This window comes from Miniopterus schreibersii (genome assembly GCF_964146895.1).
Source record: "Miniopterus schreibersii genome assembly, chromosome: X".
NCBI lineage: Eukaryota > Metazoa > Chordata > Mammalia > Chiroptera > Miniopteridae > Miniopterus > Miniopterus schreibersii.
This window is the reverse complement of record NC_138104.1, coordinates 60,208,584-60,224,100: the sequence shown is the minus strand read 5'-3', so window position 1 is coordinate 60,224,100 and position 15,517 is coordinate 60,208,584. Positions and strand designations below refer to the sequence as shown.

General features: G+C 43.9%; 1 pseudogene across 1 annotated transcript; it reads right to left on the bottom strand.

Moving 5' to 3' along the window:
* Positions 1-14,228: 14,228 nt before the first annotated feature.
* On the bottom strand, positions 14,229-15,249 carry LOC308551527 (ribosome production factor 1 pseudogene; annotated as a pseudogene). The gene has a single exon. The product of its transcript is annotated as a ribosome production factor 1 pseudogene (transcript).
* Between the last annotated feature and the right edge of the window lie 268 nt (positions 15,250-15,517).

Genomic DNA, 15,517 nt, shown 5'->3' with positions numbered 1-15,517 from the left:
CAACTAGGATTAGAAAGCTGGCTCTACCACTTACCACTTGTATGACCTTACGCAGACATCTCTGAACCGCCTCCATTTCCCCATCTCTACCTATCACATAAGGTTACTGGGAGGGTTAAATGAAATAATCCATGAAAAGTGTTTAGAGGAGTGTCTGGCACAAAGTAAGTACTTAATCCATGTGAGCCATGATTGTGGTTATTTTGTTACAAAATTCATTATTATACTTCCTTATTATTATTGTTCTATTGTTATTTACTTTATTTCACCATCCTCATCATTGTTATTATTATTTTTTTACTTTTCTTTCTTCTCTTTCCCTATATTATATGCATTTTTTTCCCTCCTACCCTAAGGATTGCTGGCAGATGGGGAAATGGAGGCACAGACACCAAGCAGCGGCTTGTCCCTGGTCTCATAATTCACCAAGTCACCATGAAGGCCACAGCTTCCCAGCTCAGGGCTTGCATTTGTTGAGCCTGGGCTGCGGGGGAAGCCTTCTTGCCACTACAGCAGGGTTTGAGCTGCACTGTACAAGCTGAGTTGTGTCAAGCGCAGGGAGGCAGACACTTCTGGGCTGAACTTAGCACTGTGAGAGGTCTATTATTTAAAGTTGCCTGGGACCTAGCCACTTCTGGTCTCCTTTCCCCATAACCTTCTGACCCCACTTGCAGGCCCAGCCCATGCCTGGCACCCATCTTGACACTGGGAGGCACCAGGCCCACCTGTTGGCCTCAACATCATACCCATTCTATAGCCTGGCCCTGACCCTGTGCCCTGTGCCCTGTGCCTTGGTTCAAATCAATAGGCTTTGACTGGTAACAGTGATCAAGTTTCCACTTTGTCCGCCGCAGCTCTGATCCTTGGTACCATCTTTGGTGACCTGATTGCTGAGTCCTGCCTTGCCTTTGTTGATCCCTTCTCGGACTAGAGTTAAGGCCTTTTTCCATGTTGGAATCCTGCTGCCACAGGCCCAGCTGCCCCCAAGAGTGCTTGTCATCACTTACCCCCACGCTTTTTGTCAGTTGCCATGCCCTCCCCCAAAACATTGTGTGAGGCTAACGACCCACTCTCCTGGGTGTCCACTTCTGGCTGTCACCTCAGCTCTCCAGAAAGCCTATTCTGCTTGCCTTACTGCAGGTATAGCATGGCTTATCCCATAGTGCCTGTCCAGGTCCTGTCATTTTTCAGTGCATCCAGGTTTACTTCAACAAACTGTGGACCTAATCCTCTGAAAACGAATCTGACCTCACCTACCAAGCCAGGTGAGAAAGTTCCCAAGCATTAGCTGCCACTAACCCAGAGTCTCCTTGAGCTCCTCCCACAGGCCATCCAGGGGCTTTAGGAGGAGGTCTCCACTGTGTCTTTGGCGCAGACCTTGTTTTGACCCAGTTTGTTTCTTTTGCATTGTTTCTCAGCCTCCTTTCCCCCATCTCTGACATATTCTCCCTTTCCCTCTCCTTCCTTGCTGCCACTTAGCCCTCCCAAACTCTATCAGACCTGTGAGAGCCAAGACACCAGCCTGTCTTCCAGAGCATTTGGAGATACCATTTCATGCAGAAAATTGTTCATGTGCATTATCAGCCTGACAATCCTGCTGATAATCGGATGCCCACAGGATTCAGCCCTCAGTTGCCACCACTTCCAGTGAGGCCCCATCAAGTCAGCTGGGGTTCTAAGGGGCCCTCACACTTAAGATTGGAGACCAAAGCCTCCCAAGAGAAGTGGAGTGGGTTGGCCCAAGGTGGGGGCCGCTGGGCCTGGCTAGTAAACATAGCAGAGTTTGGCCCTTGGGGATCTCATATTCCCTGCCCTTCCTCTAATTCTCAGCACACCAGGATGGCTGGTGTAGGACCACAGGAACTAAGAGGTGCTGAACTAACCTATGGGCAGGGGCACTGTGGTCCTGAGCTAGGAATTCTGTTTCCCATCCAGATCCCGGTGACGGATAGACTAGACTTTACAACAGCAGGAATTTCACTTCTCCAAGAGGCATCAAATGTATTTTCTGGAGGTCACATTCAGGCCTGCCTCTGTTTCTGTCTGCTTGCTTTTATGGTCCTGTGACACACACAGTCTCAATTCCATCTCCCAGCCACCCCTGGGCTCCTCCTTTGGGCAGGAAGAAATCCCTGCCAAGGTAAGGGGCATTTTGCAGCAAAGAAGTGATTAGCTCTCTCTCATCTACCAGAACTCCCCATAGTGTGGGCATTTAATATGGTAGTATTCTGTCTCTGGGAGAGGAATGGAAGAGGACTTCCAAAGTCTTCTGTGTTGGGGCTCCTGTTGAAGAAACCCGGAGGACAGAAGGGGCTCAGAGATTTCAAAGTATAAAGGTATATACTGCCTCTCCAGCATTATCAAATTTTGGATTGGTCACAAGGAACATGGGAGCTAGAAGGACCCTCAGAGCCACCCACCAATTGGTTTCCAAACCTAGCTATTCACCAGAATCACCAGAGAATCAAACTATACCTCTTAAGGTTCTGATTCAGGAGGAGCTTGGCAATATAGATCTTAAAATATAGGCAATATATATTTTAAAATATAGATGTACAGCCAGTGGTCTAGTTCAGTGCCCTCACATTACAGATGGGAGAAACTAAGGCTCAGAGAGGGATGATTTAAAGGTCATATGGAAACTACCTAACCTGACAAGATCTGGTTCTAGTCTACCTTTTCTAGTATCTCATTTATATATCCTTAGGGCTGCTGTATAAAATACAGGATGGCAGCTAAATTTGAATTTCAGGCATATTTACACTAAAAAAATTATTCATTGTCTGTCTGAATTTCAAATTTAACTGAGCATCCTGTACTTATATTTGCTCAGTCTGGCAACTCTATGCACCTTACACAGATCAACTGAATGAACAGTCACATGTAATTTCTGAATTCCTACTTTTTGGCCTTTATTTATGCTGTTCCCTCTGTCTGAAATAATCATCCTATTATTTCCCCTAAATCCTGCCTATTCTTCAACTTGAATGCCTCCTCTCAAGCTTTCTTACCCTTTGAGCTGACCTTATTCTAGCCTTTGATAACAGTTTCTTTGTCTCTGTACTTCCACTTCCTCATGCGCTATCTGGGATCAGAGTTCTTTATCTACTTGGCTTAACTCTCCTGTGGAGCATAAATCAGCCCCTTGCCAAGGCAGAGACCATATCTGAGTAGAGAGTAAAGTGTAAAAGCATGGGCTCTGGAGTCAGATGAGTTTTGTTTGATTTCAGCTCTTCCACTTACTAGCTATGTGACCTTGGGAAAGATTTTTCCACCTCTTTGGGACTCAGTTTTCTCATCTGTAAAATGGGAATTATAAGAGTAATTTCTGCATAGGGTTGTGGTAAAAACTAAATGAGATAAAACTTTGAGAGTCTTTAGGACAGAGCAAGTATACGCAAAATGTTCAGTAAATGTTAATTATTGTTGTAAATCATTGTCTCTGTACCCTCAAGGTTAAGCACTGAGTAGTGATCAGTAAAGTCTACTCAGTGAATGAATGAGTGAATGAATGAAGAAATGAATACATGAGTACAAGTAAAAGGCCTGGATATAAGATCCTGTGCCTTGTTACAGAAAGTGCTAGAAGTTTGTGTGAGTGGCTTAGTATTGAAAATACATGTGTACTGGAGAAGCATGTTTCCTTGGGAGAAAGTTTCTGCTCTCAAGGAGCTGTATATAATATATTATTCCTCTCCGGGGGAGTAAATTGCTGTTAGGAGGTTGCTACACAAATGTTTGTGTCATTGGAGCACTTCTATGTTTCTATTCTCTGCAGAAATTATTGGAATTGGAAATCTAGACTTGTTCCTTTCACTCTGTCTCTGTCCTGTGGACTGCTAAGAAACTCTCTCCCTCTGTTATAGTGGAATTAATTGATTGAAAGATTGGTAAATACTTGGAGACCAAGAAAAATATTAAAAAGATGACAGACAACAGATTGGTGGTTAGCAGAGGGGAAGAGGGTGGGGGTGGCAAAATGAGTAAATGGTGTCAAATGTATGGTGAGGGATGGAAAGTAGACTTTCGGTGGTGATCATACTATAATGCATACAGATATTGAATTATAATGTACACTCAAAACTTATGTAATATATAACCAATGTTATCCCAATGAAAAGAAAAGAAAAAGAAAAAATGAAATACAAGTGCCAAGTTCTGTTCAGGTTTACTTTTCTGATTCCTCACTGTTACCTCCTGTCCCTTCCTGCCGAACAAATGAAGTAGTCAAGGGTTTCTTGGGTCCATGGCATTCATCAAAATGAACAGGTAGAGATTGAAATAAAAGGAAGTGAGACAGGTGGTTTTGTAGTGCAATGAGATATATTATTCTCATCTGAAATCACTTATGCTTTTGTTGAAGCAATGCACCCAGCATATTGCCTGATATATAGAAGCTGTCAAATAAATATTTGTTGAATGAATGACTGGACATTGTTGAATGAAAGTCAGAGTATAATAAACACATACATATATAAATTGTGGGGTTTTTTAATAAAATAAATGTGGACTAAATCTTTTACACCTTCTTTCTGCCCATCATGTTCCTGGTTCAACTTGGAAAAGTGACTGATTAGGCTCTGCCACAGGAACCCTGAAGTTTGGTGCAAGTACCATTTATAATCACCTCTGTTTGGCTCTTAAGGCTTATAGAAACATGAAAAATTAGGCCAACATTTCCCTTGTATACATCTAATGACAGGAAGATCACTACTTTATAATCTTTGCTATGCTCTTGTCTTATGCTATCATCTTTGAATGATCTGAAAGCCCTTACTACTGCATCAATGACAGATCTGGTACTAGAACCCAAACCTCTCTATAACCTGGAGAAGAGTACTCTCCACTGTGTTGTCCTTGGAACTATAAAGCTATATTTATTCAAAGATGGTGGGAGAAGAATTTTTCTAGGAAGCAGGGCTCCAAGTGTGAACTCTGTCGTTGACTTGCTGTGTCAAATTGGGTAACCCCTTTCATTACATTCCCTTTTTGCACAATGAGGGGGTTTCAAACTGGATGCTCTGCAAGACTCTTCCAGTTCATCTGTTCCAGGATTCTCTAGTGAAGGCTAATTAAGATCTTGTAATACAGGGGTTCTCAAAGTTTGACCCAACAATCTCTAGGGGTCCCTTAGACCCTTCTCAAACTACATATCTGTGGGAGGCAGGATTTTATTCATATCACAACAAACTGAATGCAGAGCAGCTGTCAGAATTCAGCTTCTATTAAGCCAGACATTAAAGAGAATTGCAAAAAAGGTAAAAGCATACAACTCTTCTCAGTAAATTTATTTTTGTTATAGAAAATATTGTTATTCTTTATAAAATATATTAAAATATGCTGTAAAATATGTCACTTATGTTAACATGTCAACTTTTTAAGCATTTAAAAAATAAATGAAGGAGTGAATCAATACCCTTTAAATGTCTCCATCTTAATATCTAATATGATAAATTACTATAGATATAACCCACACACATAAAAACTCTTTGGCCTTTAACAACTTTTAATACTTGTAAAGGGATCCTGAGGGCAAAAAGTTTGAGAACTGCTGTTCTATAGGTCTCTGACTTCCTGTCTCATTCTGTACAGCCTTGTCCCTCCAAAAGTCCCAAGTGGGATCTGTTCAATATGTGACAGAGGGATGGACACAATTACCTTGGGAGGGAGGGCATTCTTCCTAACTCATGGGTCTCAGCCATACTGGGCTTCTCCTCTCCTTCACCTGGGTTCCTTGGTATAGACTGTGACTCAGACCTTAGAAAAGGCACACTATCTCAAATAGTGCCAGTTCCCGGGTGGGGAAATAAAACAGCTGGTCAAGTGCAGGTTAATGTGATCGCCTTCCTACTTGTATGCCCACAGGTTCCTAGCCCCTTCTGGTTCCACCTGCCTTAATTAATACACTATACCCCAGAACTTCCAATCCCCCAAACCTTTCCTGACCCCTACCACCAGAAAAAAGGAGGCTACATGCCTACTATGCTGCTCATGGAAGGCCTTGGGTGTGAGGCCAGGGAGGCCCTCCCAGATTTAGAGCCACCATGGAGTGTAGGGGATGGAAGGAGAAAAGAAAGGAGTAAGGATTTGTGTTCACTGAAAGAACCCACTACATGTCATATTCTTCATGTCCTTTCTTTAATGACAAGCCTGGGAGGTGAGTAGGGATCTTCATCTTCATCCTCATGTTACAGCCAGGGATACTGAGGTTAGGTGCCAGAAATAAAGAGTCTTGCCTAGAGTGTTTACACAGCCAAAAATTATCTGGGATTGGATTTGAACTCAGGTCTAGATGATGCTAAATCAATGCTCTTCCTGCCTTACCAGCTGCAGGGAGAGTCAGGAGCATCCAGGACAGGAAGGGGGAGCAGGTACTAACTTTGATTGAACACTATTTGTCAAGCATAGCAAGTGTGAATGCATCATCTCAATGACTCTTAACAGTAGTCCCCTTACGTAGGCAGCAAACCCACAGTTTACAGAAGAAGAAACAGACTTTGAGAAGTGAAGTGGCTTTCCTAAGGACACACGGCTAGAAGGTAGCAGAACCAACATTCAAATCTAAGTCTGTGTGGTCCCAGAACCTCAGCTTCTTCAATAATAACAAATAACATTTATTGAGAATACTTTGTGTCAGGCACTGTAATAAATGCTTTAACTCTTTCAACTCTTTCAATTTAAACTTTCCAACAAGGTAGGTACTCTGATTATCTGGCTGTGGGGGAAGAGGGCATATGCTCAAAAGAGGGAACACTGCTCTGCTCTGGATCTTTGTATTACTCCCCTGCCACATGCAGAGAGCTTCGCCTTATAAGCCTGGAGGCAGTTGGAGGTGGGTGGGAAGGAGCCATTGCCTTACTGCTGGATTGACTCTCATCCTGACAGGGTGCCATAGAATGGGATAGAGAAAAGGGGAGAGATCAGTTATTGTAATCTACCCAGGATACAAATAGGAAAACTGAGGGCCACAAAGTAAGTTGTAAGCTGAACTGGAGGGATATTTACAAATCCCCGGGACAAATCTCTGGACAGAAGCACTGACGAGGAAAGTCATCAAAGCCAGTCATAGGTGTGCTCAAAGCAGGCTTTGTACCTTCTAGGGTCCTAGCATTTGGCCCCTTGTCTGACCACCTCAGGTCTCTGAAAGGGAAGTGAGGCCATGGGGAGTAAGTTATTCTGGGCCTCATGATGACATGTGCCCCCAGAGACCCAAGCCTGGCCTTTTGCCCTGGGGTCTCTGGGAGCCTTCTGGCTGCCAGCCATGGCACTCTGCCTGTGGAGCCTTGGGAGAGGAGGAATCACTGCTTCTTAATGGCTTCCTGCCCAGAAAATCTTTAGAACTGCTTACTGCTAACTCTTTTCACTGAAAGAACTGATTTCGGTGCATCCAGAGTGTTCAGGTTCAGATACCAGGCTAACCTTCTGGATCTGGAGGGGTCTGAGCATAAGAGTGACTAAAGGAGGAAAGATATCATATCCTCAGAAGATGTTCACAAAAGGACATACACCCAGGCTATCTGAGCTGGAAGAGAGCTGTGATGCCCTGAGTCAGGGGGATGGGGGAAATGGCCATTGAGAGCTCAGATTCTCATTGGGGCATTACCTGACTTCCTGTGGATTCCCAGGGCAGCACAGGAGTTCTGAAAGGAGCTGTGATTGTTGGCCAGAATGGAGGTTTTTCCAGACTTACCCTGTCTTTAACCCCAAATAGGAGTCAAACAATAATAGACTTGAGACAGAGACTTGTGACCCTGCCTTTCATTATATAGCCAGGAAAACTGAGGCCCAGAATAGAAGGGGACTCTTGGAGGTGCCAGAGTGAGCTGTGATTTCTGACTTTAGAGCAGGGTTGGAGAGTGATCCCATAATACAGGGCCCAGAGCTTCCAATCTGAGGTTTCCTAAGGCCACAGCTTTTCCCCATCCACCGGCTGCCTTCACACCTGCTTGGGGCCTGCCCATGTTGAGGGCTCTCCTCCCTGGGCCTTTTTCCTTGGCACTTTTTTACACAGCACTTGTGTGGTCTTGATTGTACCCAGAGGCCCCCAGGGAGAACTGATGTGTCACTGAGCAGAAGGCAAGCAGACAGGCATGCTGGCATGCAAGTGACTGGCCTGGAGAATGAGCAAGCAAACGGGCTGGACACTCCAAGCTTGGGAACTATAATGTTCAGGGAATTTCAATTGGCATTGCTGTCTGGTCCCAGCCAGCTGGTTAACGTGCAGAGTTTGAATCAGTGACCCGCCTTTTGGTCCCTCCTCCTTAGCTGGCCTCCTCTCTCCTTCCCTCCCCTTCTTCCCTCCCTCGGCCAGCAGTCTGGGAGACGCCTGGAGTGGAGGCAAGCTGAGCTCAGAACAGCCGCTGTTCTGCTTCTCCCCTCTCTGTGCAGTGTGCCTGATGGAACACTGGGCCAGGGCTGGATCTCACAGAGCCTCTGGTTCCCTGTAGCCTAGTCCCCAGAGAAGGAGAGACCTGTGCCCAGCAGAGCTCTACAGGGCCCTGCCAGCTTCACGAGCCCCACCATGCCTCTGCTGGACATTTTCTGGGCTTGCTTCAGGAAAGTGAAGGTAAGTGGCTGCCCAGCCCCAACCCACCCACTGCTCAAGGGAGAAGGAGGCAGCTGAGGACCACTGTATGCTGGCTGGAAGGCAGATGGGCTTCTGAGACTGCCTTGGCACTAGAAAGGCTTGGGTTCAAGTCTCACCTTTGTCATTTAACCAGCTCTGTGATCTTCTGCTGCTTTCCCACGGAAATGAGTAGGCTAGCAGGCTCTTTCTCATAAAACTTGCCTTTGTTGCTTCCCAGATTCTTAACACCCTTGAGACCTCAGTTTTCTCAGCTTTAAAATGAAGACAATAACAACACCAACTTTACAGGGTGAGAAGGTTGGTGTTATTTTTGGTATATTAAATGTTTACACATATAAGAGATAATGCGTATAAAGTACCTAACATGATGACTGGTATGTAGCATCAATACAAGTAATGGTAACTGTTATGATAATTATTATTACTAATAATCAAGCACCTACTCTGTGCTAGGTACCATAGGAGTTACCCAAAGGCAAAAAAGGACATGGCTTCTGTCCTCAAAGAGGATGTAGGAAAAGTGACAAATATTTATCAAGCACCTACTATATGCCAGACACTATTCTAAATAGTCAGTTAAATATTTGGTGAGTACTGCTATATCCTGGAACAGGGAATATAGGAACATATTAAGACCCATAAGGCTGTGTAGGGCATGATTTCTTCTCTCAAGAACCAAGGAACTGATATTTCTTTAGTATCTTCTATGTACCAGACATAAGCACTTTCTTTCTTTTTTTCTTTTCATTTTTGGGGACTGTTTTTTTAAAATGATTTTTTCATTAAAATAGTTGTATGACCCTAGCCAGTGTGGCTCAGTTGGTTGGAGCATTATCCCATACACCAAAAAGGTGGCTGGTTTCGATTCCCAGTAAGGGCACATACCCAGGTTTCGGGTTTGATCCCTGGTCGGGAGATTGTAGGAGGCCACCGATCAATGTTTCTCACATCTCTCTCTCCCTCTCTCTTTCTCTCTCCCCCCTTTCTAAAATAAATTTAAAAATTTTAAAAATAGCTGTATATTCTTACTGAGACAACTTGGAAAACAAAAATGGAGAAGAAAACACAACCATCCATTATTTTCAATACCCAGGAAAATCATTATTAATATTCGAGTGTATTTTTTTTCTTCTACAATTCTTCCTTCATCTTTCAAAGCTGCAATTCTCCACTCTGCATATATTATTTTTATTCTGATTTGAAATTCATTTAGCTCAAATTTCCCCTAAGGCATATATATTTTTAAATATATTTTTATTGATTTTTAGAGAGAGAGGGGAAGGGAGAGAGATGTAGAAACATAGATGTGGGAGAGAAACATCAACTGGCTGCCTCCTTCATTGCCCCCTACCAGGGATCGATCTTGCAACCCAGGCATGTGTCCTGACTGGGAATTGAATTGGTGACCTCTTGGTTCATGGGTAGACTCTCAACTGCTGAGCCACACCAGCTGGGCATATTTTTAATGTTTGTATAGTATGTTATCAAGTTCATTTACTACAATTTAGTTAATCGTTGCCTTAATATATGAACATTGATTTTTTTTTATCATGGTTTTGAATAACATTACAGCAAACATCTTTTGAGTCTTTTTTTTTGTAGTGATTCCCAAAGATGGAATTTCTAAGCTAAAAGGGTATGACCAATTTTTTATGGCCCTGGATATGATTACCAAATGGTTTTATCAAAAAGGTCAAGTGGTTACATTCCCACTGGTAGTGAATGAGCTCACAGTGCCCCAAAGCTATGGTAACCTGCCCTTCAGAGAGCCAGCTGACAGCTCTCAGGCAGTAAGACCAGTGGGCAGCTGTTAAAGATGCCTCCAGACAGAGGAGGAAGTCAAGCCATCAAACATCTGCTCCTGGGCGGTGGCGGAGCACTCAGGGTCAGTGCTATTCCTCTGCTCCCTTCCAGGGTCATTGATGATTCAAGATGCCCATTTGGAAACTGAAAGCCTTTGATATCAATAGAGTAGAAAGGATGATACTCCAAGGGAGGACTAAACAGTGATCTCACCAATTCATTAACTGTGGTGGTAATCTTCACCACAACCCACTGTTTTTCTGCTTTTATAGATGGGGAAAGGACCTTGACAGCGATTGAGAAATGTTTACAAGGTCACTCAGGTATGACTGGTAGATTTGGGGCCTGAACTCCTAAGTCCGCACTCTTCTTGACACTGTGTGGCTTTTCATATTTCAACCCAGTAGGAAGACTTTCAAACAACTAGCTTGATTATGAGAGGATGAAACTAAGTCTGGGATCCTTGGAAGGAAAGATCACTTCCAGCAGGAGGGACTTGGAAAGGTTTTATAGGAGGTCACATTTGGACTGAGACTGAGCCTTGAAGGAAGAGTTTGTCAGTCCAAAAAAGGGGAAGGGCATTCCAGGCATGCCTGGCAGAGGGAACTCCATGAGCAAGAGTCTGCAGGTAGTTAAGTGGTGATGGGTTGGGGAAAGGGCTGCTTTCATAATGTGCCTCAAGTGCAGGGTTCGAGGGGAGAGGAGCTAGAGAGGGGGAACCAGGAGCTGTCTCCCAGAAGGTTTGGAATTCATCCGTGAGTTGATGATCCTAACCTAGAGGGAGGTCCCAAATGAGATTTTCTCTCATCTGCCGTGAAATGAGAGAAAAGTGGAGATAATGTAGTGCAGTTTTCAGAAAGCTAAATTAATTCAACTCAAAAGACTATTATTTATTTGAAGATTATTATGTCCTTATGGGGATGAGGTTTAAATGATCTCTCTTTAATGAAATAGGAGTGAGATATTTTTTAAATTATCTGTCCTCAGAAAAATAAAAATGTCTGTGACTCTCTGACTGTTCCCCTATTTATTTAAACGCTGTCTTCCTCATCCATGAAATTCCAAAGTCTGGAGACTGTTGTGTTAGGGGACAGAGGAATTTTAGTGAAGTAGGGATATAATTAAATGTATGGTTCTAAGGAAAGAGCTCTAGCAATTTCAGGTAGGGACAGCGTGGAAGGGCCCACGTGGTGATGTGGAGTCCAGTAAGGTAGCTGCAATGGCAGTGAGGATGGGTGAGGAGGAGATGAGAGATGGATCTAATGAGAAGGACAGGGCAAGGGGGAAGTGAAAGTGCCTGAGAGGTTTGATGCCCTATTGGCACCACTGTCCACTTCCTTGGCCAACTATTTTGGGTGCTTGGCATAGATTTAAATCCCTTTATGCTAATTACCCTAATATTTTCAGACTCCCAGCACACACTCCCAGCCCATGCTAACCTCTTAGAAATTGTTGGGGTAGGAAAACCCCAAGAAAGGCCAGGGACCTCTAGCCCAGGTCCTAGACACTAGCACCCACACACACATTCACTCATGTGTGTGTCCAGAAGCACACAATGTACACATGTGTTCATGCACACTCTCAGCTACACACACACATGTATAGACATGTCATTGAAGCTTGCATACACACACATATAGAGACAAACTCATGCAAATGTACATGCACACACAGTGCACAGCCACAAGCATGTAGACTCACATATATATACCTGTATGCACATACAGAAGTAGGCACACTTGCACACAAATGCATGCCTTCCCATGCACGAGCATGCAGACACACATGGACCCAGGAACATACATAAGATTATGTAGACATATTAAAGCATGCACCTAGTGCAAAGGCATATGTACACACATGTGTACACATAAGGCTGTGGCAGACACCAATCAACACATGGGTAGATCTCAGGGAGAAGAGGCAGCCTGCCAGATCCCCTCCCCCCCACATGCACTTGGGTTTTGTGTCTCCTTTTCCAATGCTACTGCTTTGAGGCCCCCCAGTAAAACAGGCAGGAATTCTGGACTTATGAGGCCAGTCAAGGGCATGGGCTGCTCTGAGCCCCCTGACCTCTCTGAACCAGGCCCCCTTGTGAGCAATTGCATGGCAGAGCTGATGGCAAGGAGGGGCATTGCTGTGGCAGAGCCTGCTATAGCTGAAAGGGCCCTTCAGATCATCTCATTCAACCTTCTTGGAGTCCTGATGGGGAAACTGAACCCTTGGCATACCACACCATACGGAGCTCTCCTTCAGCTGGGGAGGCATGAGAAGCAGGGAAGCAGAGAAACTTCAGTTTGAATTCCACACCCCTCCCCCCCAACACATACACACACATAGTAGCTGTGTGCCTTTGAGCAAGTCCTCTCTGAGTCTAAGTTTCCTTGTCTGCAAAATCAGTGCCTGTCTCACAGAGATGCCATGAGGATTTGGGGAGGTTGTCTTTAAAGTGACCAGCACGGAGTGGGTGGTTAACACACATGACTTGTTAGAAGCAGATTTCTAAACTGTATACTGGAGGCACCAAAGCAAAGAACAAGGATTATTCCATATTTGGAAACTGCAGGTTTAAGGTTTCAGATCGTGTCTGCTCTTTTGCCTCAGCCTCCACCCCCAGCCCTCTACTCTGACCCTGCCTAAGTCTAGGATGAGAAACAATCCATTTGGGAGCTGAACGGTGACACCTTAGAAACGAGGGATACTGGAAGGTAGTGAGAAGCCAGGCCAGGGTCCAGGACTGCTTTGAGCTACACTGGTGTTTAGGGGCGGCCAAGGGACAAGATGCTTAGATGTGAGATGAACCCGGTATAAATAGTTCCATGCATATCTGATGTGTCTTCCCTGGAGGCCAGTGGGCTGGGAAGGTATCCGTGGTCTCTCAGAACAACCAAACACACATATGAGTGCCCCACCCCCAGCCTCACACTTTCACACATGCACACACAAGACTGTTTCTTTGATGTGTCTTTTTGTCCCCTTCCAGCACTTAGCATGGTGGTATGCACATAGCAAGTGGACAGAAAATGTATCCTCTCTTGTATCAGATGAGCATATCAGTTCCTGGAAAACACTGGCCTGGAAAGCAGAGTATGTGGTTGGATCTCTATCTAGGTGGCTTTGGGAGGGTCAATACTTGCTGTTGTCCCTCAGTTATTTCCTCTTACAACATAGGTAGATAGTCCCACAACATCAGGGATGGAAAGGCCCATAGAAGTCATTTGTTCCTTCCTCATTTTTCCTCCCTTCAAACTACTGATGCAGAAACTGAGGCCAAGAAGAGAGGAGATGTGCCCAAGGTCACACAGGGCAATAGGACACAACTGGATCCACACACAGTCTATGTAACAGACTGTAATCTCCTCACTTATTCTGTGGCAAAATCTAAACACAACCAGTCTCTGGTAGTATCTAACAGCAATCCCAGGAGGGGCATCTAAACAAATGCCACACACATATGCACACATCCACACACGTGGAATAATGCTGTCTCACCTACCCATAGGGCTTCTTCTGTGAGAGGTAAAACAAATCATGGACAGTAAAGTCCCTGATAAATGAGGAAGCCTTGTAAAGGTTAGCCACCCAGTAGTCATGGTCCAATAAGGGACACCACACTTTTCCCCAGTCTTTGTCCTCACATACTTTTTTTTTAAACTCTCACCAAAATTACTTTTATTTGTATTTGCTACAGAAATAGTGATTGGTAATTCATGGCACTTGGTAATGTGTCCAGACATGAAAAAAGGTGTATGAAATCAGTAAGCGCCATTTTGAAATCTTCTGTCACAAATTCAAGATTGGCCTGTTCAGCCAAATCTAATACTATTCCTTCAGTACTTTATAAATGGAATTTTCTCCTACTTGTATCTATTTCCCAGGGCTTATGAACCTATTAATATTCTTCATATTTAGAATCAAAGGTTCCTTTCTGAAGAGATCTTAATTTTAAGGTAAAACATGACCCAAGTTCCTGAATTCCCACTTTCTTTTCACTCTTGAATATGTATCTGTGAAATCTGAGGAAGATATAATCCCATTGATTGTGAAATGAGGCATCCTGCCTTCCAATAAACTGAGTATTATGGAGAAAGAGAAATGCAAACATCTGTTCAACAGAATTACCCAGCCATGTTGTAAAATTATTCAGAATTATTTCAGGTATGTGTTCTGTGGAGTCCTTTCTTCATCTCTTAATTTCTTTACACAGACAAACACTGCTCATTTGGTCCATTTGGCAAGTGACTAAGAATTGATCCATTTGGTGTTTTATGATCTTCATTAATAATCATCAATTCTGTAAAATCTCTTCAGATGCACTGTGAAATAATTTATTTTCAGAGTTAGTCCTCTTCTGTAATATGTAATAAACATGTGAGTTTGGTGTAACTGTGGAGAGCTGTTCACAGAGTAGTATGGTTCTCCCATGAGGTCTATCTGATGTTGTAATGACAACCTTGGGAGAAGTTTGTTGCAGTAAGAAGCAAATATATCTGTAGCTTCATCATAAACAATTTCTTCATCATTAAGATCTACTGTGGTTTCATCATACACTTGCTGGTTGTCAGTGGTCTTGGGTATAGACTTTGGTGGAGCCTTATCACCAAGAGTCTCTCTCTCTCCTTTTGAAGTTTTTTCTTAGCTGTGAACTTTTCCTTCTGCTGTTACTGTTCCCACCACATGAACATTACGTATCACCGCTGTTTGTTTTAAATCTCCGAAATGCTGAAGCCTGGAGGAAAGGCAGAGGCTTTCCGGGGTTGGATTCTGCTTTCCGTTGCCCCATCCTCAATGACTGCAGCCTCCTGAGGTTCTTCAGTAGTGCCTCTGCGTTTCTTTCTGCTGCTGCCAGTCTTCTCCATGGTGTTTGCTTCTTGGAGTTTATATGGAAAACTGTCCTCACATACTTAGTCACACATCTGAGTGCATATGTGCATGAGGGCTCTCCTGTATTCACCCAAGGACACATTCTCAAGTATCCTTTCCTGTTCTTGAGCTCCCACAGTGTGCCTAGGACTTCCAGGTGGCTGCCTGGGGACCTGTTCACATGGGTGTGTGCTTTTATATCCTCTCCGTAGGCTCATCTTCATGCACATACATATGCCCATGTAAACATGTGTCTTCAAGTGT